At 29.8% G+C, this 24,996-nt stretch overlaps 2 long non-coding RNA genes across 5 annotated transcripts; one reads left to right on the forward strand and one right to left on the reverse strand.

The window, feature by feature from the left end:
- The first annotated feature begins 844 nt into the window (after window positions 1-844).
- LOC115695327 (uncharacterized) lies at window positions 845-4,216 on the forward strand. Its single transcript, XR_009688594.1, has 5 exons — window positions 845-1,500; window positions 2,213-2,321; window positions 2,758-2,859; window positions 2,985-3,997; window positions 4,086-4,216. It is a non-coding gene; the product is annotated as an uncharacterized LOC115695327 (long non-coding RNA).
- Window positions 4,217-6,127: 1,911 nt separating this feature from the next.
- Window positions 6,128-11,036, reverse strand: LOC115694797 (uncharacterized). Of its 4 annotated transcripts, none has more exons than XR_009688287.1 (4): window positions 9,586-11,036; window positions 8,896-9,056; window positions 8,303-8,397; window positions 6,128-6,741 (listed from the first exon to the last, which is right to left on the reverse strand). It is a non-coding gene; the product is annotated as an uncharacterized LOC115694797 (long non-coding RNA). The 4 variants fall into 4 exon arrangements; XR_009688288.1 differs by lacking the exon at window positions 6,128-6,741 and having other exon boundaries at window positions 7,408-8,397; window positions 9,586-9,689; window positions 10,130-11,032; XR_009688286.1 differs by lacking the exon at window positions 6,128-6,741 and having other exon boundaries at window positions 7,408-8,397; window positions 9,586-9,689; window positions 10,531-11,020.
- Window positions 11,037-24,996: the final 13,960 nt, after the last annotated feature.

The following is a 24,996-nucleotide window of genomic DNA, read 5'->3' on the forward strand; positions in this document are numbered from 1 at the left end:
CGTCGTTCAAAATGGTAGCAGAGAGCATATATAGAATGCGAGATACCATCTTAGGGATGACAATTGTAGAGATTTTACTTTTAGTTCTCAATTATATGGATTCGAGTTTTGTAAAGGTTTGATCGTGACTGGATTTTTTTCTTTCGAAAATTGGATTTGTTTTTGGTGTACATAAAGAGATGGAAAATTGTCTTCCAAGAAATAACGAGAATATTGTTTGAATTTGTTGTGAATATTGTTTAATCCCTGGTTGTTGATTCAACAATCAAGACTGGAATTGCGTGGCGTTTGGAAGCATTTAGGCCAGTTTCAATTAGGTAAAATAAAGTTGCTGGTTTAAATTACGATTGTAAGTTTATATTGCTCATGACATGTTTACATCTTTTTGAATCTAATTAACAACATAATCGTCATTTCATATGCATCAGTATTCTCTTTTTCAATGTAATTGGGACCAACTATAGGTTCTTTATTCAATATTACTTAGGAAATTTTAGGTATATTTGTGATCCTTCCTGGTTTTGGTGGAAGTTTATTATCAAAGAAGTGGGTAATGACGGTGTTTATTTTGTTTTAGAGTGAATTTTAATAATAAGCTAAAAGGATAAGTGCAAATGCATAGTTTTTATAGTGAACAATATGAATATGTAGGCTTTAGGTACATGTGCCTTTATGCACATTCAATTTTGAAGAAGATCCTGAATTTGTCAATCTGATAGGTAGGTAGTTGTCCCAAACATGTGACATAATTTTTGATTCACACTGTTTGTATCATCTGCTACTCTATCATATTAGTTTCTTTTCTTTATAATATTTTGTACAATTAATCACAATCATGTTTACACTATGATGTGACAGTTTATAGTTAGTTTTACTTTGTAGTGTTTATATCATCTCTTCTCCACAATGTTGCTTTTTTACATTTAAGTACTTTTTATACTCTTCATAACAGTCAGGTATTTTACATCTCATCTTTACAAATATTCACATCATATGAGTTGGATTGTCTACTTTGTGGGCGTAGAGAGATGTGGGAGGTAAATGCATTTGAAATCAGTAACTTCATTACTATCATTTATCATCACTATGCAAATGTGCTAATAGTGAAAGTTCATAGTTCATAGTTGCTTGAGATTATGGGAGAGTTCACACCCGAACAGCAGTGGGCCTTCTGCTAGTTTGTCACTGGTGCACCTAGGCTTCCACCGGGTGGTCTATCAGTGGTAAATCAAAAACTAACCATTGTCAGAAAGGTAATATATATTACTAAATTTAGTATCTGGTATAGAAAAGGAAATTATATCTATTTTGGGTGTTCATAAAGAGATGAAAAAAATAAATTAACTTATGTATGATTATTTGTTATGTCATTAAAAGTCAAATTATATAGCAACTAAAATAAAGCAAAGCATGTACGTGCATGGTTGATCTTTCTTTGGAGCGGTCTTTTGATACTGATTTCACCGAGGCTCGACGACCAGCAGAGATTTGATGATGAAGGTAACTATCTTTTTTTTTTTGGTTTAATGATTGTCGTAATTGTTGTGTTTTTTTCCTAATTAATCATTAAATGACATCAAATTTATACATTAAGTTTCTACTATTTTCAATTGCAGCCAGTTCGTTAGAAGTGTAAGACTTTTTTTTTTTTCTCTTTTGATATAATTTTCAAATTTTAAGCTATTTTTGTATCAACCTCTCTACCATGCAACTGTAAGTATATCTCAATTTTTTTTTTTTTAAAAAAAAGATTAATTTCAATTCAAACATGGTTTCTTTTGCTCTTTCGGTTTTCTCCGGGCTTGTGTGAAGGCTCAATAGAGCTGGCCGTAACTTGAAAACAGCTGAGCTGATTATGTATTTGTGATTTAATTGATTGAATTTCTCTTGTTGAAAGAGTTGCATCTGTTACCGTGATTTTTATGTTTGAGTAATTTATTGATTGTTTAACTTGTTTACAGTGGTGGCCTTGTATGAATAAACTTTGATTTTCCCTGCGAAAAAAATTCTGATCCAATAAGAAAAAAAAAAGTTAGCAATAAACATGTTAACACTTCTAGGTTGTTTTTCATGTTTGATTCATTAATGGGGATTAGTAGGTCCAACTTAAGTTGTGAGTTTGGGAACATATAAACATGATATCTCTTCTAGGTTGTTTTTCAAGTTTTATTGTATCTGATCTATTGCTTTGTCTATAAAACTTACAATGTAGGGAGAGTGTGACTATTGAAGGCCTAGCTTATACAATCTCAGCTGTAATTCACCGATACCAGCTCCGAAAAGGCAAGTATGAACCTAGCCAGGTGTTAGATTGATCAAAGGTTTGAAACAATCATCATTTTAATTATTCGTGTTAGATATTTTTAGAGGCTTTACAATCTATGTTACCTACTATACATTTCTCGCATCATGGTTTTTATTTGACCATTTTCTATTTAGGGACTATCTTTATTTGTTTCTACTATTTATTGTATTATTGTCATTTGTAGTTGGAGTAAACATGGATAGAACTCATGCGCCTAACTGCTAGATATATTCCTTAATGACTATTAAATCACTATTTTATTCTGATCACACCGTTTAAATTATGTTAACCCCTGAGTATAGTACTAATTTTGTATACAATTGTTCGTATGTTCTGTATTAATTAATTTTTTTCACAGAAGAAAAAGTTTTGGATAAATTCATATAGCTTAAGAAAGCTATATGACCTTTGTCACCTATTATAAATTATTTTACTGCACCTTTCTTTTTTAGGTATGAGATGAGATTCAACATGAAAACTGGTCTAGCTACCCAAAAACAACTTTCAGCATCAGCCCTAGATTTTTCTAGAATGAATGAGAGCTACATTGACAGGTAATTTACATGATGGAAGGAAATTGTCTTACTTTTTCATTTGTTTTGTATATTTTCTTTCAAGTTTTTGCTAAGATCGTCTGTTCTTCCATTTCACATATCTTTCTTTATGCGAATAAATGAAGGAAACAACGCTATGTATATGGAACCAGACTGGACAGCATTGCAAAAGTCACAAGAATTGTCAAGTTTGATCTCCATGCTGAACCAGAAAGTGATAAAAAATGTCTAGAGGTTGGTGGAAATATTCAAGGACTCTATGACTTGGGGCCGGGGCGATTCGATTCAGGGGCTATATTTGTCCCAAAGTTTCTTGGAGTTGAGTCTGAGGAAGATGATGGCTACTTAATATTCGTTGTTCATGATGAGAATACCAAGAAATAATTTAGTTCAGATATTAATTTTGTTCATGCTAACATATAATTCAAAGTTGTGCTCATTTTGAATGCTTCATACTAAGGTGTGATGAATTTGATTCATGTTATATATAGTTGGTCATATATTTATTTCTGTGTATATATATAATATTTTTTACAATGTGATACCTATTAAGTTGCTAAATTCATTGAAATAGGTTGCAAATATATTACTTGCAAGCGTTAGCCGAGGTAGAGGTACAGGGGCAACCCAGGCAGCAACAGAAATCACAATAGCTCTTGCAAGATCTCTTTGATCTTGCTTTAGAGCAAAATTGTAATCATAGCTCCCAATGTAAGAAACTTTTTCCAATATTTTTAATCGAAGCTCAACTTGGAAAGTATTTATGTGGGGCTTATTCGAAAGAGATTGATTGCCTTGCAGAATAAATATTACATCGTGATACCATGTTAGCAGAGTGCATATGTAGAAAATGCGTGATACCATGTTAGGGAGCTCAATTGTAGAGATTTTACTTTTAGTTCTCAATTATATGGATTCAAATTTTGTAATTTTTAAATCGTGACTGGATTTTTTTTTAGTTCTCAATTGTACACAACACATTGTATTTACTTATATGTAATGTATATATTGGTGCAGACAGTATTCTTACATTGTACTTGACGATGGTATCGAGTTGCTAGATGTTGTGATGTTCGGAGATGTTGTAGAAAACATATTCTCATGTACTGTAGTTCAATTAAAGTCATATTCGAACGAGGTAAATATAAAAAAATAAATATATAAAATTTATACCTTTTCATAATTAATAGAAGTATATTAAATCTTATTACTAATTATTTTTACAGAAACATAGGTTGTTTGTCCAAAAAACTACGGAGAAATTATCGGCCAAAAAATGAAGACTTCAGTTGTATGTAGATCCAAAACGAACGATGAGTTCAAAGTGTCAATACACCATTCAAGCAGCTAAACCAATAGAAGAGTAGGGAGAAATTTCACTATACTCGTTTTAGTTTTTCAAATAATATTCCATAAATTAAGATTTTTTTAATAATTTTTTCTTCTATCTTAAGAATGAACATTTTCTTTAATTTTAGTTGCATAATGTTTGTTTTAAATTTTGCAAAACTTATATCTTGTTCCTCTAAAATTTCCATAAGTAAATAATAAGTATTATTTTGTTATGACATATGAAATTCCGTATTTTAATATTCCCAGTTTGATTATTTAATTAAGTGATTAATTAAATGCGGAATAATAAAACTGGTACTGAAAACAGTTTTCTGTAGTTACAGAATACAACTCTGTAACTCCAGAGAAACCCAGAAAAACAAACAATGCATAAAAGTAAAAACACACAAGATTTTTGTACGTGGTTTCAACAATCCTTTCAGATTGTTACTAGTCCACGGGGCCACGCCCAGAGATAAGATTCATTAGATCGGTATCAAAAATACAAAGTAATTGACTTATGCATAAATAGACTCCCTCTTATTGTATGCCGCAAGCTTGATGTATTCCACCTACTAACCGAATCTTGATAAAACTCCAAGAGCTCGAACTCCCTTCGATCACCTTGAAGAGTGCTTGAATCCTCCCGATTCAAGGCTTAAAGGCTATCTCCCGAAAGCCTATACAACCATCTCCCGAAGGTTGTGTGCTTGTATCATCCCGATGCAAGACTTCAAAAGCAATCTCCCGAAAGCTTGTAAAAACCCTTCTCCCGAAGGTGTGCTTGTATCCTCCTGATGCAAGACTTCAAAAGCAATCTCCCGAAAGCTTGTAAATACCTTCTCCCGAAGGTGCACTGATGTTCTTCTTCGTTGTAGACTTGAATACAGACTCAAGACAATACAAACAATAAATAAACAGAGTAAGAGTAGAACAACTCTTCTCTACATAACAAAGACACTCTTTTCTTAAGATATGAAAGTGAATAAAAGAGTTAACAAAATAAAGACACTCTTTCCTTAAGATATGAATACAATTCTAAGTGTGTGAAAGAGATACAAAACCTAGCTACTATAAGATGTATTTATAATGAATATACATCACATAGACAGCTTACATTCAGTCTGAACAAGACCTCAACCCACTAGAAACTTCCCTAAAATAATTCTTCAATCAGTCTAGGAATTTCTGTTTCTGTACCTACAGAATCGTGGGCAGTAACTACAACTTTCCTTTTATAGAAAAGGAAAGCTTAGCTCCGGTTTTCTCTTCAAGAAACCTGATCTTAGAAAATGGGAAACTCAACACAAGATCAGAATAACAGCTGGTTAGCAAAGAATCAATGTGTAATCAAAACTTACCATATTTACCTCAATTTCCATAAATAGGAAAGCTAGTCAACTTTCCTTCCAAGTTTAGATATATACAAATAGAGAAACCATATCAATTTATGCCAACCGAAATATACAAAGAATAATAAAATATTTTTGTCAATTACATATGCCAAAAATGGAATTAACAATCTCCCCCTTTGGCACTTTGATTGGCAAAACATTTTATTATGAGAAAACCTGCATCAAGTGTTAGAAACCAAAGCAAATAGCTTTTTAAAGATACAAGAGTATAGAAAATACTCCCCCTGCATGAAAGCTCTCTAACACATAAAACATAGAGCTTTTTTTGGACGGAAAAGCTTGCAAACCGAAGAACACAACTTTTTAAACGGAAAAGTGTTAAACCACAAACAACTTTTTAAACGGAAAAGTGTTAAACCACAAACAAGCAACTCTCCCTAAAACCAAGGTTCTAGAGTTGTAACACATAATCCAAAAAAAATAAGTACTACTCCCCCTTTTTGTCTATCAAGGAGCCAAAGATAGCAAAAACCATGAACAAGGTCATAATAGTTTAAGCATTCACAAATAAAAAGCAAGAGACACTACTACAAGAGAAGGCCTTTTATCCCGGTTTTTAAGGCTTTTTATCCCGGTTTTCGCTAAAATAAAAACCGGGATGTATGCCAGTGGGATAAAAGGTATTTAAAAAACCGGGATAAAAGGGATACTTTTTATCCCGGTTTTTTCATGAAAACCGAGATAAAAAGTACCTCTTTTATCCCGTTTTTTGAAAAAAGTGGGATAAAATGGTACTTTTTATCCCACTTTTTATGAAAAAACTGGGATAAAATGTACCCTTTTATCCCACTTTTTCTATAAAAACTGGGATAAAAAGTCTTATTTTTTAATACATGCATATTTTGCCTATATTATATATATATATATATTAATACTTCCTATATAATATATATTTCACATATATGTACAGTTTTTTATTGGAAAACAAATAAAATTTATTACACCAACAAAATTATTTACAAATGATAAATAAAATATTTTTTACATACATTCATACCATTATAACTTTATATATACAAACATTAACACATAGTTAATACCATAAATCTTCCAAGTTACAAAAGTAAAGAAAATGCACAATATTCCTCCCATGAGCTATTTTTTTTCCTCACTTTTCTATACTTGTGACTTTATCCTGAAAATTGAAAGTTATAATATACTGTAAGTGACAGCATGAAAAGAAATAATTTTAATAATAACACATTCAAATAATCGTGTGTAAAGAATAAAATCAATAAACTAACATGAGAAGATTTAATATTTATTGTTGTTTTCACTTCATAATCCTTATAACACAAACAGAAAAGAAAAAAAAAAAGGAAAAAATGTCATCGGTAATTTAGTTTACAAAAAAACTTTTGTTATTACAAAATAATCTATTGAACCTAATTTCCTTTCTAAAAACCAAAACTTCTAGGTAAAGAACTAAAGAAAAATAACAATACAATAAGCAATGTGTACAATATATGCAAATTAACAACCACCTAGGAATGATTATAATTGACTTTTATGCAAATTAACAACCACAATAATTCATGTAATAACAATTCAAAGCAAAAATCAAACTACTATTAACTATATAGAGCTTTTCTCAAACATGATATATTGAGGATTAATAAAACTATATAAAGATTAATAAACAGAGATGATTACTCTTTGGGAATTGCAGAGTAAACAGAAAAAGCAATATAAAGATTAATTAAACTAGCAGTGGTACTTCACTATTTTTTTCTTCTATTTTTTTTAGGTGAACTAAAGACAATATAAATATATTTATTCAATTAAAACTAAGTAAAGACAATACACTAATATCGAAAACTATGGACAGGAAAATATGTAATGTGATTCTTTAGAAAAACAGTTATGTCGTGCCATAAGAGAGGCATATAAAGATTAATGAAACTAGTATTGAGATTGTAATATTTTTTTTTATTTGTTTGTCTTTCCTTGAGGAAAAATAAAGACAATATCAATATATTTGTTCAAGAGACATGTAAAGACAAATCCTTTCAATATGTTAAAGAAGTTAAAAAATCTCTCTGTCAAACATTTTAAGTTCACACTTGTTTTTTTTTTCTTTTGTTGAAATTTTAAGTTCACACTTGCTGTTTTCGGGAGATCCGAAAATTTTCTTGACACTGATTTAATAATAAAAAATTTCACCTTATTAAGCACCACCGCACACTATTTTCACACACAAAACGAACAACGAAAAAACAGTCATTGAACTTGCACAAGCAACATCACAGAAATAAAAAAATATAGAAATCAAATAAAAACTATATTGAACACATCGGAATCGACATAGAAAAAACTTGGAACCAAGATATAATCCCTAACTTTCAGCAAAAAAAAAAAAACGATATAATCTCAAATTAGTAACTATGTTAGGCTTCAAAATTCAAAAATTGAGAGTAGTATGTATGAATGAACACTGAAGCACAATCATGAATCAACAACCTTGATAGTTCTTAAACACCTCTTTTTTTTAACACAAAAAACAACAATGTTGATTAACATTATAAATGTGAACCAAACCCAAGAAAATAAAACAAATTACTACTTCGATCTAATGAATTCAATAACCATACTTTATTTCAAATCATTTCATACTCTAAAATCATGCTCACTTGTCAATAAAAATCCAAAAACCTATATATATGCAACTAAAGGGAAAATGGTTGTTATGAGCTAACCTTGTGCTTTCCCTTGACACCACCCACTCCGCAACAGAAAAGAGAAAGACAATAGTTGCAGCTTATATAGTCCCTCATAGCAATTGTTCCAATAACTGTCAATTATATATATATATAAAAGGAGTTCTATTAAGTAATATATTTAACAGTTTAAATTTAATTATTTTACGATCACCTTAATTATATATTTACTTATCTATATGTATATGTATAGGTACCTTCAAGAATAGCAAGAATATTGATATTGAGCCTAAGATTCCAAAAGGAAATATGATAGCTTTGAGACAAATAGGGAGATTTTCAATGGCAACAGCCCCGAGATCCACAACAAAAGGAATATGGCCATAATATAGTTCAATCAGCCCATTTCTTGTCCTTACTCTTATTTAAAAAACCATAACCTTCCAATCATCAATTTGAAAAAAAAAATTTCGTAGAGAACAATAAAAGAAACTTTCAAAGTAAAAGAAACAAAACAAGTAGGCATAAGGCAAACACCAAGCATGCATGAGTTACTCCTACTACATTTTATATAAATCCACACCTCACCACTAAAAGTTTCAATTAAAATTTCCCTTATCAGAATGACTTACCATAGTTCCAAGAAGAGTCTCGTTGAATCTTTGAATTTTAAGGTTTTTGGTAACTATGTAATGATCACTTTCACCATTGATCATTGGAATTGAATATGTGATCTTATGATTATCATTCACTCTCTTTCCTTCTATTATGTTTCTTCTTCAATAATTACAACCTGAGAATAAAATAATAAAAAATCTTAAAATAGATTAAACATGACATTAAACATTATTAACTTGGAAAATTAATCAACGTGAAGTGTGGCCCAACTAGTAAAGAAAGACCATAAGCAATCTACTCTTTCTCTATATGTATAAAACCAATAATTTTAAAAACTAGTAACACCTACTAGTTCAATAGATAATTGATTTATTATTGGCAATTGAAAGTCACCTCATTATCTTGAAATATTTATAATGCTTGATTGCGTGCCTCACATACATGATTGCAACATAATGATGGTCATTTCAAAATATTGTACCTAATCAAATATAATCTTAGTGGAAACAAATTTTACTTATTTATATATACACATCGGTTCTTTCAACAAGCTCATCTACACATTTCAAATTAAAAAAAAAAATAGCCACCTTATATTGTGGTCATTTCAAGAGATTTTCATAGATAAGGTATGAGTACAATATTTTTTTATCTTATATTTTGCATAGAATTAGAAAAGTAAATAGAGAAAAATTAAAGCTCACCTTCCTGCGATTTCTTGGTATGTACTGAGAAAACACTTTTTATAAAGCTTGTTGAAAGGACATCATGTTCTTTTATGAATACCTCACATTACATTGCAATTATTCTGTGGCAATTTACATCCATATTAAAACTAGTCACAAGTATATATCAAATTAAAATAGTATAGCAAATTAAGTTTTGAATAGAAATACTTTCAAATTAAAACATACGAATTCTATGAGTACCTTTACAAAAGTCATAATTAAATGGCAATCACTCTTATGCATAAAGTAGAGTCCATAATATGTTATAAGTAAATGAACAAAATTATTTTATCTTTGAGATAATAATTTTAGGCTACTTCAAACAATAATACAAATAAAACACAAACTTAATAATCTTGTTAGTTTGACTATCTCTTGAAACAAAATTACAATAAATTAGAGCAATAAGTATAGCAGTATTCTACTTGTCACTAGTAAGCATTAGAATTTCATTCCTTCTTTTCTCAAGTTTCTATTGTTTCTAGTTCACAAAATTTAAAACAACATTATTCAAGCTTACTTGTTGTCAATACTTCCCCCTGAGTACAAGCTACTGCTGCTATAACTTCTTCCTAGAGACCCTTCGGTTGATAAAATTATATGGAATATAATAAAGAAACAGCCATGAAAGTAGCAACAAGAGAAACAAAAAATATTATTGTAGAGACAAGTCACACTCGCAGAAGATGTACAACAATTGGCAGAGGGAGCTCATAAAAAATTATATCAATAACTCATTCAAATATTATAAAAATCAAATCTTTAAGAACTAAAAAGGTAAAAAATGATACATAATAAATAATCCCTGAACTAGAAAACATTATTAACAAAAAAATATCAGGTTTTATATTTTCTTGAACCCAGAAAAAAAATGGTGGAAAAATGCAAAATAGGGAAAAATAATAAAGAAACAAAGTTTACCTTTAATCGTTTGAGCAGCTGGGTTTGGGCGATTCTGGTATGGGCGAGATGGAGGCTAACATGGGTTTGCTGGCGAGGGTTTCTGGGTTTGGGCGAGGGTTTCTGAGTTTGGGAGGGTTTCTGTTGAGGTTAGAGCAGAGATATATGCGATTTCGCGAGAAGAAAGTGTTTTTAGGGAAACACTTTTTATCCCGGTTTTTAACTAATAACCGGGATAAAAAGTTTCCCTAAAAATCTTAATCCCCGTTTGGCTAACCCATAAAAATCAAATCTTGAACTTATTTTTTTACCTTTGATATTTTTTTTTCAACGTTCTACCAAACAGGGCCCTTGTCTAAAAAAAAATTTTCTCCATATTTGAGGCTCCAAATCTAAAAGTGGGATAGAAAGTCTGAATATATCTTTTATCCCATTTTTTATTTTTGTTAACTAAAAAAGTGGGATAAAAGGTCCCCTTTCTTGTAGTGAGATAGAGAATTGAACCACTTATTCATCATCATTGGGTCGGAAGTATTTCATGATGTTGTCCATCTTCCTGAGAAGTAAAGCTTGATTTGTCTCCATTCTCCCCAAACACAAGTTGAATTCAGCCATTTCTGTAGAAGCAGAAGCAACAGCAGGTTCAACAGTAACACCAAGGGAAGCAAGGTTGTAAGTCGACTTTCAAGCTTTGGTCTTCGACTTTCAGGCAGTTTTCATCAGAACATACAGATGACGAACTAGGAACTCCGGTTGCTGGTGCAGGCGGCGCAGGAGGGGAGATCGGAGATGCAGAGACAGAGCCACGAGAGGGCTTCTTGGACGGTTGGGCATTCTTAGTTTTGGCCATCTCTTTGAAACCCTAGAGCACAAACACTCTCACACTTTGAAAATAAAAATTAGACCTTTGAAAAAAGAATAGAAAGACAAGAGAGAGTGGTGATCGTGGGTGAGTGGGTAGTTGGGAATATATACACAAGGTTTTACTTACCCAAAATCAGGAAAAAAAAACTCAAAAGGAAAGTAACTTCCTTACCTTTGAATCACGTGTGGAGAGAAAAAAAAAAAGGAAACCAAAAAAGATTTTTTTTTTTTTTAAAAAAAATGGTCAATGTTTCCTTAAATGGAAAAGGAAACCAAATATCCCCACAAAATCTAAGTGATAAAGACCCCACCAAATCCGAAATTGCCACCAAAAAGAAAACCAAAAATAATTAATTATTTAAGGACAAGTTTCCTAAAAATACCAAAATAAGACCAAATCAACAAAAATAAAGGAAACACAATATAGAGAATACAATTAAAACATGTTTCCATAAAATGAAAAAATAAAAGAAAAAATTTACAAGGATTCGAAAAAAATTCGAAAAGAAAGAAAAAAATATGCTCCCCTTTTTCTTTTATTTTTTCGAAAAATGCCCCCCCCCAAAAAAAAAAATTTGCAAATAATGAACAAGAGAACACACAAAGACACAAAAAGCACTAATCACAACTTAAGAGCAAAAAATTGTGTCTAAGAACATAATGAAACATAACAAAAAATAACAAGAATTTTTAACAAAGCTCACTTGACAACTCGATCACGAACCCTTTTTTTATATATATATATATATTTTGTTTAGTTTTTGATTAAAAGACAGGAAAATAAAATAACCTTGATATTTTTGCAACTAGAATTCACAATGTCCATTTGTCTTTGTCCCTGATGAAAAAATCAAACTCATAAGAATAATCAGAAATTATTTTATCAAGCTAATGAAGTAATAGAATGAGGTCATACCGGTTCACAGGAAAAATTGACTCAGTCACCAAGAATATTAAAGCAAATCAAACAGTATGTAACAGCTTCATAACACCATTTTCGAGAATAAACAATTTTTACCACAAACTGTGTCAAGCATTAGTGTGTGAAAGTGTAAGCAGGGAACATTGCCCAATTTGTCAAAAAGAATTTTTCTGATAAATTGTACCCATAGGAGACGCTGTCACACTACCTTAATGGTAGCCCTTTTCAATGGTAGCGTATCTTCTACATAACTCCTAATTACATAGTTCCAACTTACTCAGAGATGGCTTTCACACATTGAGATAGGTAGCTCTATTCATCCAATGGAGCTTGAACACACAGTTTTTGAACAACATTATTCGAAAATGGTAGCTTACATAACACTGTTTGATGAACCTGAATAATCCTGTGAGGAGTGAACAATTTTCTTGACAAACCTGTATGACATCATAACATTACAACATTAGCAATAAAATAATGACTGAAATTCTTATAAGGTTGAAATTTTCTTCTAGGACAAAGACAAGACATTATGAACTCTAAGACAACTCAAATATCAAGGATTATGAAAAACAAAAGCATTAAACAGTACAAACCCCTAAGGATTTCCTTAGAGAAATAAATCGGATCGAGTCAAGAGCTTTAGTAAAAATATCTGCAATTTGTTTGCTAGTTTCAACATATTCTAAGACAAGAATTTTATTTTCCACAAGCTCTCTAACAAAGTGATGAAGAATGTCTACGTGCTTTGTGCGAGAGTGTTGAACAGGATTCTTAGAAATGTTTATAGCACTAGTGTTATCACAAAAGATGGTTAAAGTTTTCAAATCAAACCCATAATCAACCATCATTTGTTTCATCCATAACAATTGGGTACAACAACTACCCGCCGCAATGTACTCAGCCTCAGCTGTGGACAGAGAGATTGAGCTTTGCTTCTTGCTATGCCATGAATCAGATTGTTTCCAAGATAGAAAAATCCACTACTAGTATTTTTTCTATCAACTGCATTACCTGCCCAATCAGCATCACTAAAGCAAACAAGGTTAGAATTAGTGTCTTTTGAAAACCAAATCCCAAAATCAATAGTGCTATTTACATAGCGAATGATTCTTTTCACAGCAGAAAGATGGGATTCCATGGGATTTGCCTGATATCGTGCACAAACACCAACACTATAACAAATGTCAGGACGACTAGCAGTAAGATAAAGCAAACTACCTATCATACTTCGATACAAAGTTTGATCTACCTTTACTCCTTGTTCATCTTTGCTTAATTTCAAAGTTGTGCTCATGGGAGTGTTGGTATGTTTGGCTTTCTCAAGACCAAATTTTTTCACCAAATTCTTTGCATACTTGCTTTGAGTGACAAAAGTTCCCTCATCTGATTGCTTCACTTGAAGACCGAGAAAATAAGTGAGTTCACCTACCATACTCATTTCGAACTCCTTTTGCATTTGGGAAACAAAAACCTGCACTTCAGAGTTAGAAGTAGTTCCAAAAATAAGATCATCAACATATGAAAAAATAATATCAAATTGAATGTGTGTGATGAACTGTGTTTTAATAACATTTCCTTTTCTATAACCATGAGAGTGTAGAAACTCAGATAGACGCTCATACCAAGCACGGGGTGCTTGTTTCAAGCCATACAAAGCCTTATCTAAAACATGATCAAGAAGGTGGGAATCCTTAATCGCTCCATTTTGTTGTGGGATTTTAGGAGCAGAAAGATTATGAAAAATACCATAGGATTTACAGAATTTACCATACACAGTACTTTCAAAATCTTTTCCATGATTACTCTTACCACGAACTATCTTACCAATGTTGAAATCTTTTTGAACTTTTAATTTCAAGCAAAAATACTTAAAAACATCAAAAGTATCAATGTTTTCTCTAAAAAATTCTACCCATGAAAACCAAGAGAAATCATCAACACACATAAAAATATACCTCTTACCATTCAAGCTTTCAACCTGGATTGGACCCATTAAGTCCATATGTAGGAGTTCGAGAACTCTGGAAGTATTCACATCAGAAACACTCTTATGAGAAATTTTCAGTTGCTTACCAAGCTGACATGGTCCACATTTTTCCAAAGACTCCTTACTTAATTTAGGTAATCCTCGAACAATTCCTGCATTAGACAATCTCCTCAGATTTTTAAAATGAATATGACCAAGTTTTTCATCCCATAAATCGGTGGTGTTATCAATAACAGAATGACAAGTAGCATAGGTAGTGATGGTGTAACAGTTATCATTAGATGTGAACCCTTGCAAGACAATTTCATCAAGAATATTATACACATAACAATGATTACTATCAAAGCTCATAGTATAATCCTGATCACAAATTTGACTAATGCTAAGAAGATTAGCTTTTAGTCCATCAACCAACATGACATTCTTCAGTCTAGGAAGCCCTTCGAAATTGAGGGTTCCTATCCCTATGACTTTTCCAACAAGACCGTTACCAAAAGTAACTTCTTCACACTGCATTGGTCTAATGTTCTCAAGAAATTCTTTTTCACCTGTCATGTGTCTAGAACAACCACTATCAAAATACCACATGTTAGAAGCAGCAGTTTTAAAACAAGTAGAACCTACCAAGCATTTGTTTTTGACAACCCATTTTTGTTTTTGTAAAACATGTTTATTTCCAAGATAATTAGATTTAAACATGTTTTGCATGGTTATGCACTTAGGTCGAATGTGACCTTTTATTCCACAAAAATGGCAAATAGGAATGAAACGTCTTCCAATCCCTTTGAAATTGTCAAACTTACCGTGTTGCTTCTTTTCTGTAACAGCAGAGTGCTTTGCTGTAGAAACAGAAACCTGCGAAGTAGAAACAGTTCTTCCAGAAACAAAACTATTAGTTTTAACAAAAGTAGTATTAGAATCGGGTTGATTTGGAACATAACCCAGCCCCACATGATTAGATTGGCCAGATTTTTGAATTTTTTCAAAGATGGTGGAACCTGGATTTAGCATTTTAACATTCTTTTTAATGTTATCAATTTCCTTGGTTAAAGAAATAATCTTTGACTCTTTTAAAGACAGTTCAGATTCACAACATTTAAGTTTATCTTCCAGCTCATTAATGTTGTTACACAAGACTTTATTATCTTTAACCAGGGAGCGATTTTCAGCACATGTTTCCAACCACTTACCAAACATTACCTTGTAGGATTCAGCCATAGAATTCTCATCAATTTCTGACTCATCTGATTTGGATCTAGATTCTTCCTTGTTGTCATCGATCGAAGTATTATTCATGCCCATGAATTTTCCTTTTTCCTGCAAATTTCTTGACAAAACACTTGTTGGAGCAAATTTTTCTTTTTCATCTTCACTACTTTCAGAATCATCACTCCAGGTAACATTCAATCCCTTTTTATTTTTCTTTAAGGTATTGGCACATTCAGATTGAATATGACCATAACCTTCACACTCTCTGCAACGAATACTTTTGTTAGATGAAAAAGGTTTAGAGGGATTGTTACTTGAAATGTTACCATTTGAGTTCTTTGAAAAGTTCATTTTATTTCCAACAGATTTCATGTATCTTTGGAAATTTTTTGCTAACAAGGCCATTTCATCATCATTTTCATCATCAGAAACAATAATTTCAGAATCATTGAAAGCATTACCTTTGATTTTCTCATTCGAGAGACTTTGCTTACTTTTTTTCTTGATCTGTTGATTCAACTCAAAAGTTCTTAAAGATCCCATGAGTTCCTCAACCTTCATTTTGCCAAAGTCTTTTGCCTCTTCCATTGCAAGCAATTTTGTATCAAACCTGTCAGGAAGAACTCGAACAATTTTTCGAACCAAGACAGATTCATCTAATTTTTCTCCCAAGGCAAAGAACTCATTAGAAATATCAGATAATCTTTCATAAAAATCATTTAAAGTTTCAGTATCTAACATTCTCAATTCATCAAATCTAGTTTGCAACATGGTAAATCGTGATCTCTTTACATCAGGAGTACCTTCAAATTGAATTTGAAGGATTTCCCATGCTTCCTTTGCAGATTCACAAGATGAGATTAATTTAATAAAGCCTTCACCAACACCATTAAAAATAGCATGTAAAGCTTTATTATTATAACCAGACAATTTTTCATCTTCAGTGGTCCAACTGAGTTCAGATTTTACCTGAGTATTACCTTTTTCATCATTTTCAGTAGGTTGAGACCAACCTGTAAGAATAGCTCTCCATGCCTTCTCATCTTGCGATTTGATGAATGCTCTCATTCTGACCTTCCAATAAGGATAATTCGACTCATTCAATAGAGGAGGTCTAGAGATAGAACTTCCTTCTGCAAACAAAGACATCTCACACAAAACAAGCTAAACGGAATAACCTCAAGATCTCACTAAGAATTTAGTGACTTTCTCTGATACCAATTGAAATTCTGTATTTTAGTATTCCCAGTTTGATTATTTAATTAAGTGATTAATTAAATGCGGAATAATAAAAGCGTATGCGAAAATGTTTTCTGTAGTTACAGAATACAACTCTGTAACTCCAGAGAAACCCAGAAAAACAAACAGTGCATAAAAGTAAAAACACACAAGATTTTTGTACGTAGTTTCAACAATCCTTTCAGATTGTTACTAGTCCACGGGGCCACGCCCAGAGATAAGATTCATTAGATCGGTATCAAAAATACAAAGTAATTGACTTATGCATAAATAGACTCCCTCTTATTGTATGCCGCAAGCTTGATGTATTCCACCTACTAACCGAATCTTGATAAAACTCCAAGAGCTCGAACTCCCTTCGATCACCTTGAAGAGTGCTTCAATCCTCCCGATTCAAGGCTTAAAGGTTATCTCCCAAAAGCCTATACAACCATCTCCCGAATGTTGTGTGCTTGTATCATCCCGATGCAAGACTTCAAAAGCAATCTTCCGAAAGCTTGTAAAAACCCTTCTCCCGAAGGTGTGCTTGTATCCTCCCGATGCAAGACTTCAAAAGCAATCTCCCGAAAGCTTGTAAATACCTTCTCCCGAAGGTGCACTGATGTTCTTCTTCGTTGTAGACTTGAATACAGACTCAAGACAATACAAACAACAAATAAACAGAGTAAGAGTAGAACAACTCTTCTCTATATAACAAAGACACTCTTTTCTTAAGATATGAAAGTGAATAAAAGAGTTAACAAAACAAAGACACTTTTTCCTTAAGATATGAATACAATTCTAAGTGTGTGAAAGAGATACAAAACCTAGCTACTATAAGATGTATTTATAATTAATATACATCACATAGACAGCTTACATGCAGTCTGAACAAGACTTCAACCCACTAGAAACTTCCCTAAAATAATTCTTCAATCAGTCCAGGAATTTTCGTTTCTGTACCTACAGAATCGTGGGCAGTAACTACAACTTTCCTTTTATAAAAAAGGAAAGTTTAGCTCCGGTTTTCTCTTCAAGAAACCTGATCTTAGAAAATGGGAAACTCAACACAAGATCAGAATAACAGCTGGTTAGCAAAGAATTAATGTGTAATCAAAACTTACCATATTTACCTCAATTTCCATAAATAGGAAAGCTAGTCAACTTTCCTTCCAAGTTTAGATATATACAAATAGAGAAACCATATCAATATATGCCAGCCGAAATATACAAAGAATAATAAAATATTTTTGTCAATTAAATATGCCAAAAATGGAATTAACAACATAAATATATACCCAATTATATTGTACTAACCAAATATGATAGCACACATATTACTTTAATAAAACAAATCATTCGCATGATCATACATTTAGATACAATCTAAATAAAACAACAAAGAATTAAACTTTAAATAAAACTAATATTTACGTGTCTTGGCACGTAACTTCTAAGTAGTATAAAAATATACATACAATAATATATAATAACCTCCTAAACAACCATGTATACTAAAATTTATTGTTAATTTGTATTATATATTTTTAATCCTCAAAATTATTATGTGAGAAAGATTGTTTTTATATGTGTTAAAAATATTGATTTTTGTTTTTCGTAATATAATCTAATAATTATTTTTGCTATTATTTATTTAAATTTATTATGGTTTTGAACTAAATTATTTAAATACATTCTAAATAAACTAAAAATTACATAGTTTGACAAATAGAATTGAATAAATTTATCTCTCTAATTTTTTCTTTTTTAAAAAAAATTTATCTCAATAGTACTCAATTAAATACATATTTTTGTAGCAATATGTATTTTCAAAAACATAATAATAAAAAAAGAGTAATTGTCGGCGTCAAAATTTTTTTTATGTTTAAATTTTTATTTACTTAATATTTTAATTTTTTTTTGTGACAATACTCCTTTAATTTTCGATTGCAAATTTGAGACGCCTGTTAAAATTTTACCATTAAAAGTTAGTTGGATTTTCACTGTGAACACTTTTGTATGCAAGATATGTTTTTATTAACTTTGAGATTTTAGTGTCATGTATATACAGGTGTACACGGTGACAATCTCAGTTAACATTTAAAATTTTAATTTAACTGGTTCAAATTTACAAATAGAAATAAAGCTAAAGGAGTGTTGCTACAAAAAAAAAAAAAAAAAAAAGAACAAAGAATTATGTATATAAAAACTAAAACATAAGAAAGTTTCGTACCTAATTACCTTAATGAAAAATTTATATGTTTCCATCAAACAAAGTAAATATAATTATATTAAATATATAACTGAAAAACAATTATTGTAAAAATATGATTATAAGTACTTTTAATATAATAATTTATCCTAAAAACAATCTCTCAAAATATAAGTTATTTTGAATTGGGACAAAAAATAAAATGTTTTTTTTTTTAAAAAAAAAAAAACTAATTATATGTATTGGTCATTTCGCAATATGATAAAGTTTGAAATTATGGTAAAAATTGAAGAAAAAATATTCATTTTAGTGATTGAATCTAATTTGTCACACAACACATGTAATAAATTTTGGAAAGAATTCTACACGTGACTTGTCACCTGCATGTTTTATCTAGTTTTAATTATAAATGTCAGTTTATTTATTCCTACTTAAAAATTAGTATTAGTAATAGTATTATAAATTATTAATTACATTTATGCCATAGTAATTAAATTATTCTATTAATTTAATAGTTTGGTCAGAATGAATATAAAATGTAAGTGCACATATATATATTTATTTATATGACCATAATTAATGAAATAGCAAATGATTCAAGTACTAAAATTTAGAAATGTTGTTTATAGAACATAGATCATACATCTAGTATAAAAGATTAAAAACTATGACATCATTACATATTTTTACATATTTTTAAAGGTTTTAGGTTGTGTACGCATGAGGTTTACCCCAACAGATTTTACATACGTCCCAATTGATTTTGTTGATTGTGAACTTGACAAGTAGGATAAAAGGAATGTCAAATAACAAAATCACCTACAAAACTAAATGTAATATAAGAATATAGACTTGAAATATATATATATAAATTAATCAAATGAGTAGAATAACTTACAGATGCAATAGTGATAATCCTTCCAGCCCGAGCAAAGCCTCCAAAAGTGCAACTATCAAGTTAGGTACAATAGCCAAGCAAGAAGTGAAAAAGGAAAGCCCTAATTTTCTAAGACCAACATGTTAAGAACTGTAAAGCCTTGATTTTCTAAGACCAGCATGTTTAGAACTTTGCTAGATTTTTGAGTACGTATCAGTTATTAATAAAGAATAATAATACAATCTGACTTGCATAATGTATTGTTCCTATGATGGTGGAACTCTTACAATATGTCAACAAAAAATACAATAAAATTTATTGAACTGCCTAAGACAGATACACAATCTTAGGGAGAAATATAAAGGAAGAAGTCATTCATGAAAAATAGAAAGTAAAATAATTGCAAAGCTCTTCAACATAAAACAAAGACTACAAAGTAATAGAAGACATCCACATAATAGAAGACTACAAAGTAATAGAAGACTACAAAGTAAAATGAATTTTAGTTAAGTTAAACAACTCTTTGATCTTGAAGATTCGATTTGAAGAAAATTGCAAACAGTTTCACTAACAAAATTGATAAGCACATTAATAAGGAAGGCTAATGCAAGAGTGAAACAATTAACTTCCATCATATAAAAGTTACATACACTAATCATAATTCTTATTACCAATAAGGTGGAATGTTGAACTCACAGAGATATATAATACTATTTTTCACTATACACTAATAACTCATTGTATTGTATCATTAGAAAGCATTTCAATAATCTCAAAGAAAATTGATTAATTCATTGAAAAAAAAAAAAGACCTTGGATAACTCTCTGGCATGCTATGGATTAATTAAGATGACTCTATTAAATTGACTTTCTCCTCCTTGAGCCAGCACTACAAAAAAATTGCTACTTTTAGTGATAATTTTTTAGTCACAACATAATTTTTTTGTGACTAAATGTGACTTTTAGTCACAACAAAATGTTACTTGTGACCAAAACATAGTATTTAATTAGTTACAAGTTGTCACTAATTTAGTTTTAGTCACAATAAGTATTGTGATTAAAAATACATTTAGTCACAACAAATTGTAATTTTTGTGACTAATACCTTTAGCCACGGACCTTTTAGTCATAACATAAGAATAATAATTTGTAATTAGTCACAATTTTTTTACTTTTAGTCACAAGTTTTGTTGTGACTAAAAGTAAGATTTTTTGTAGTGGAGACTTCTCTTAGCAGCCTATGACATTCAATCCATAAACATAAGAATCTAAAAATTAGAATTACAAGTCAATAGACACATACTATCCAACATATACGACTATATAGAGATAAACTCAGTACCTTCTCTTTATAGGAGGCTGCTTATGCTCTCCAATCCAAAACCCACCACTTAAAACTCTTTGAACACTTATTCAAGCTATATAAATCATGCAAAAATACGTTCACAGAAAAAATAAAGAAAAAGTATATATCTTAGATATAGAAGATACTTTTATATATTTATGTTTCTGTGAATACAATTTGTTCTTATTGTTTTTTACTTTCCCTATTTCTCTCTCCAAAGATAAATCAAAATCAAACAATAAGTATTAAAATTCCATAAAAATTGAAAGCACTTTAGCACAATCATATAAAAATCCACATTTACAAGAAATATATAATAGAATTTAGATTGATTGTTACATATTCTTACCCAGCTCAAGGATCTTAAACAATTCATTGGAGACGTTTAACAACTTCAAAGTTGTGTGCAAATATATATAATCCTGAGTGGACCAAATTGTCCACAACAGTCAAGTCAGCCCTAAAATTAGAAGTTAAACACTCAACAATGATTTCAGACTTTACATTCTGGAAAAAAAAAATTATGTAAGCCATAAAAATAACTCTCCTCATTCCAATCTCGTAATTCAATATTACCTAAGTTCTAACAAAATACAATCAAAAAACTGAAAAGTAAAATATAGTCAGTCAGATACAACAATAAACGACATAGAAATAAAGACCTTCACGACTTCTACAGTCTCAGCAAAATGCCCACTTCCTCTATTTTGACCAAAAATATAGTCTGTTTTGAGAATAATATAGTCTGTTTTGACCAAAAATGATTTTATCATTGATAAAAAAATAGTCAAGAATTTATTTTATTATTCTTGATCTTTTCTTTTTCTCCCACCCCCAAAAGGAATTTCCTTTTTATACTACCTCCTTTATTTATATCATTCTTTTACCCTTACGTGTCAACGTAACAAGATTTTACTTTGACATATGTTTATTACTTTCTATGAGGTATCTTTATATATTTTGACAAATGTCCTTTATTTTATCTTAAGTGTCCATATTTATATCTCTTTTATACATAATGTGTAGCTTTCATATAGGATATTTAAGTCATTAGTCTTGTATATGTTCTTTATCTTGAATGTAAGTCATCTATTTTGGATATACCTTCCATCTTGAATGTAAGTCATTATTTTGTTTATGTTTATGTCATCGAGGCTATGTCATCCCATGAAAAGTATGTCACCTCGCTGGCCAACCAAGATACGCCAGTTGATCTAGATATGTCGACCGACCGAGATATGCCAGCCAACCGAGATAAGTCATCTCTTCTGAGTTATCTCATCCTATCTGAGATATGTCATCTATTTTAGTATCTAACTCTTCCACCTATATGCTTATTTCACCTAGGATATATCTTATATATATAGTATTTCTTATAAAATGGGCCTTTTCTGACTTTTGGCATTTTTTATAATAATTTGAGCTTGCTGATTTTTCTCCCAAACATAATCTACACTGCAAACAAAAAAAAAAACGTAATTCTATTACCTCTATCCATAAAATAAAAGGCAATTCCATCATACGACATAAATTAAATCACTACTTCGACAATTCTCAAAAAAAACATCTTATTGTAGTGTTTCAGCTTAGACAATGAGAACTTCAATGGTGTCAATGAATGGTTTGAAGATGAAGAGAGCAAGTTATGAATACGAGTATTTTGGGGGTTCAGCTCGGTTTCTAAGAAGAAAAGGATGCGATATATAAATTACTTCAATTATATAAAATATTTTTTATTTGAAATTATTTAATAGTTAATGTCACATTAATTTTAACAGAATTTAAAAAAAAAAAAAAAGTTAAATAAAAAATTCTATTAAATAATTACATTTAATATATAAATATATAAAAATGAATAGTTGAAATTGTATTATCTATTGAGCTATGGAGTATATAAATAGTTAAATTACCTTCCCTAGTGTCTATTCATACAATTAAATTCTTCATAATTTGTCTTTTATTTCGGTTGTTAATTTTAGTTTTTTTATTTTTTTATCATATTATTTTCCAATAGAAATTTTATTGACTACATAGAACTAGAAAATTTATTTATTGGTAATTAATACTCAATTTTTGTGGAAGGATATTCTACTTTCTATTTCATTACTTGTTAATGATACATGAACTTGCGTTGTAACCATGATTATTGGTGTCTTCAATTTCACCTCATGCTCATCCATTAGAAGCAAAATATTTCACCAACAAGTCTAATCAATAATAATAAAACCCATTAAAAATTATTACTTCTAGTTGCTGCCAGAAAAGAAAAATTGAAACTTTCAGAAATAGTCTTTTGATTACTTCTTTAGAAAAAATCTATTTTTGGAAAGGGATTAGAGCTTAGAAGGGACTAAACATCTTACCGTTTTCTTATAAAATTGAGTTAAATTGAGCCCAAAATAAAGTCTAATTAAGTCTTAATGATCATTTTCCAAAAAAAAAAAGAAGAAGAAGTTAAAAAATATCATTTTTATTAATTAATTAATTAAATTTACTTTTATTTTTATATTTAGTTGAAACATGGTTCTTTTTATATGTATTATACTCAAAATATCTTGACATAAGAGAGTCATATGGAGAGGAGAGTATCTTGAAGTGACATGGATAAAATTGGTACAATATTTAAAAAAAGAAGTAAAAATAATAAACTTTAAAAAAGAGAGTAAAAATAAAAGAGGACAATATAAAAAAAGTATAGAGTATAATTTTCAAAAAAAAAAAAAAAGTCTTAGAGATCATTATGGAGGGTTAATTATTAGTGGGCTTAACTTTTTTATTAAAGTCCACCTAGAAAGGCCCAAAAAGAGCACAGGACTAATTTAAGACCAATTGACTATTGGGGTTTTTCAAATATTTGGGCTAGGAGAGGAATGACCCCAAACACATATATTAAGGGAAACTTACAAAAATACTGTCATACGGAAATCTTTTCAAAAATAGTGTATTTTTATAAAATATCAGTAGAACACAAAACATAATAACTCAAAACAACAGTAAAATAACTAAAAAAATACCAGTAGAACAACAGTGAAAACTTAACATAGTATATTGCAGTATGAAACTTATTAAAAGATACAGTAAAAATATAAAAAAATACCGTCAGACAGTATTTTTGTAAAAAAAATAGCAAAACTTAGTATACCACGTAAATTTTCCTATATTATTAATTAGGTAAATGTGTATTTTTTTTTAAAAAAAAATTAGTAAAATAACAAATATAACAAATTAAATATATCATATCATCATATATATATATATATATCAGATAATTACATAAGACACTATTTTTTGTTAAAAAAAATTACATTTTTACGTTTAATTTTTTTTTTTTTTTACATTTTTACAGTTTTTCATAGAAACTACACGAAAGCAACAACAAAACTATAAAAAAAAGTAACATCTAAATAACATCAAAACAACAATAAAAAAATAACATACAGATAACAAAAAGCCAACAACAAATGAACAAGAGTACAACATAAAAATACTGTATTTTCTGTAAATAAAATAAAAAAATGTAAAAAATTTTAAAATTCTATAAAACTTTATTTTTGTAATTTTTTTATTATTTTTGTGTATATGTGAAATAATCCCTATATATTGTATGTAACACAATATATTTGATAGGTAAAACAAAAAATCAATATACTCAATAATAAATTTATATTCCATATGTTTTCTTAATAAAAATAAAATTAGAATATTATTATTCAAATATATACACCACCATTAAAATATACATGCTATATCAAAAAAAAATTATATATAATCACTACAAAAAATTTTACTTTTAGTCACAACAAAACTTGTGACTAAAAGTAAAAAAATTGTGACTAATTATAAATTATTA

Source organism: Cannabis sativa, chromosome 6 (assembly GCF_029168945.1).
Source record: "Cannabis sativa cultivar Pink pepper isolate KNU-18-1 chromosome 6, ASM2916894v1, whole genome shotgun sequence".
Taxonomy (NCBI): domain Eukaryota; kingdom Viridiplantae; phylum Streptophyta; class Magnoliopsida; order Rosales; family Cannabaceae; genus Cannabis; species Cannabis sativa.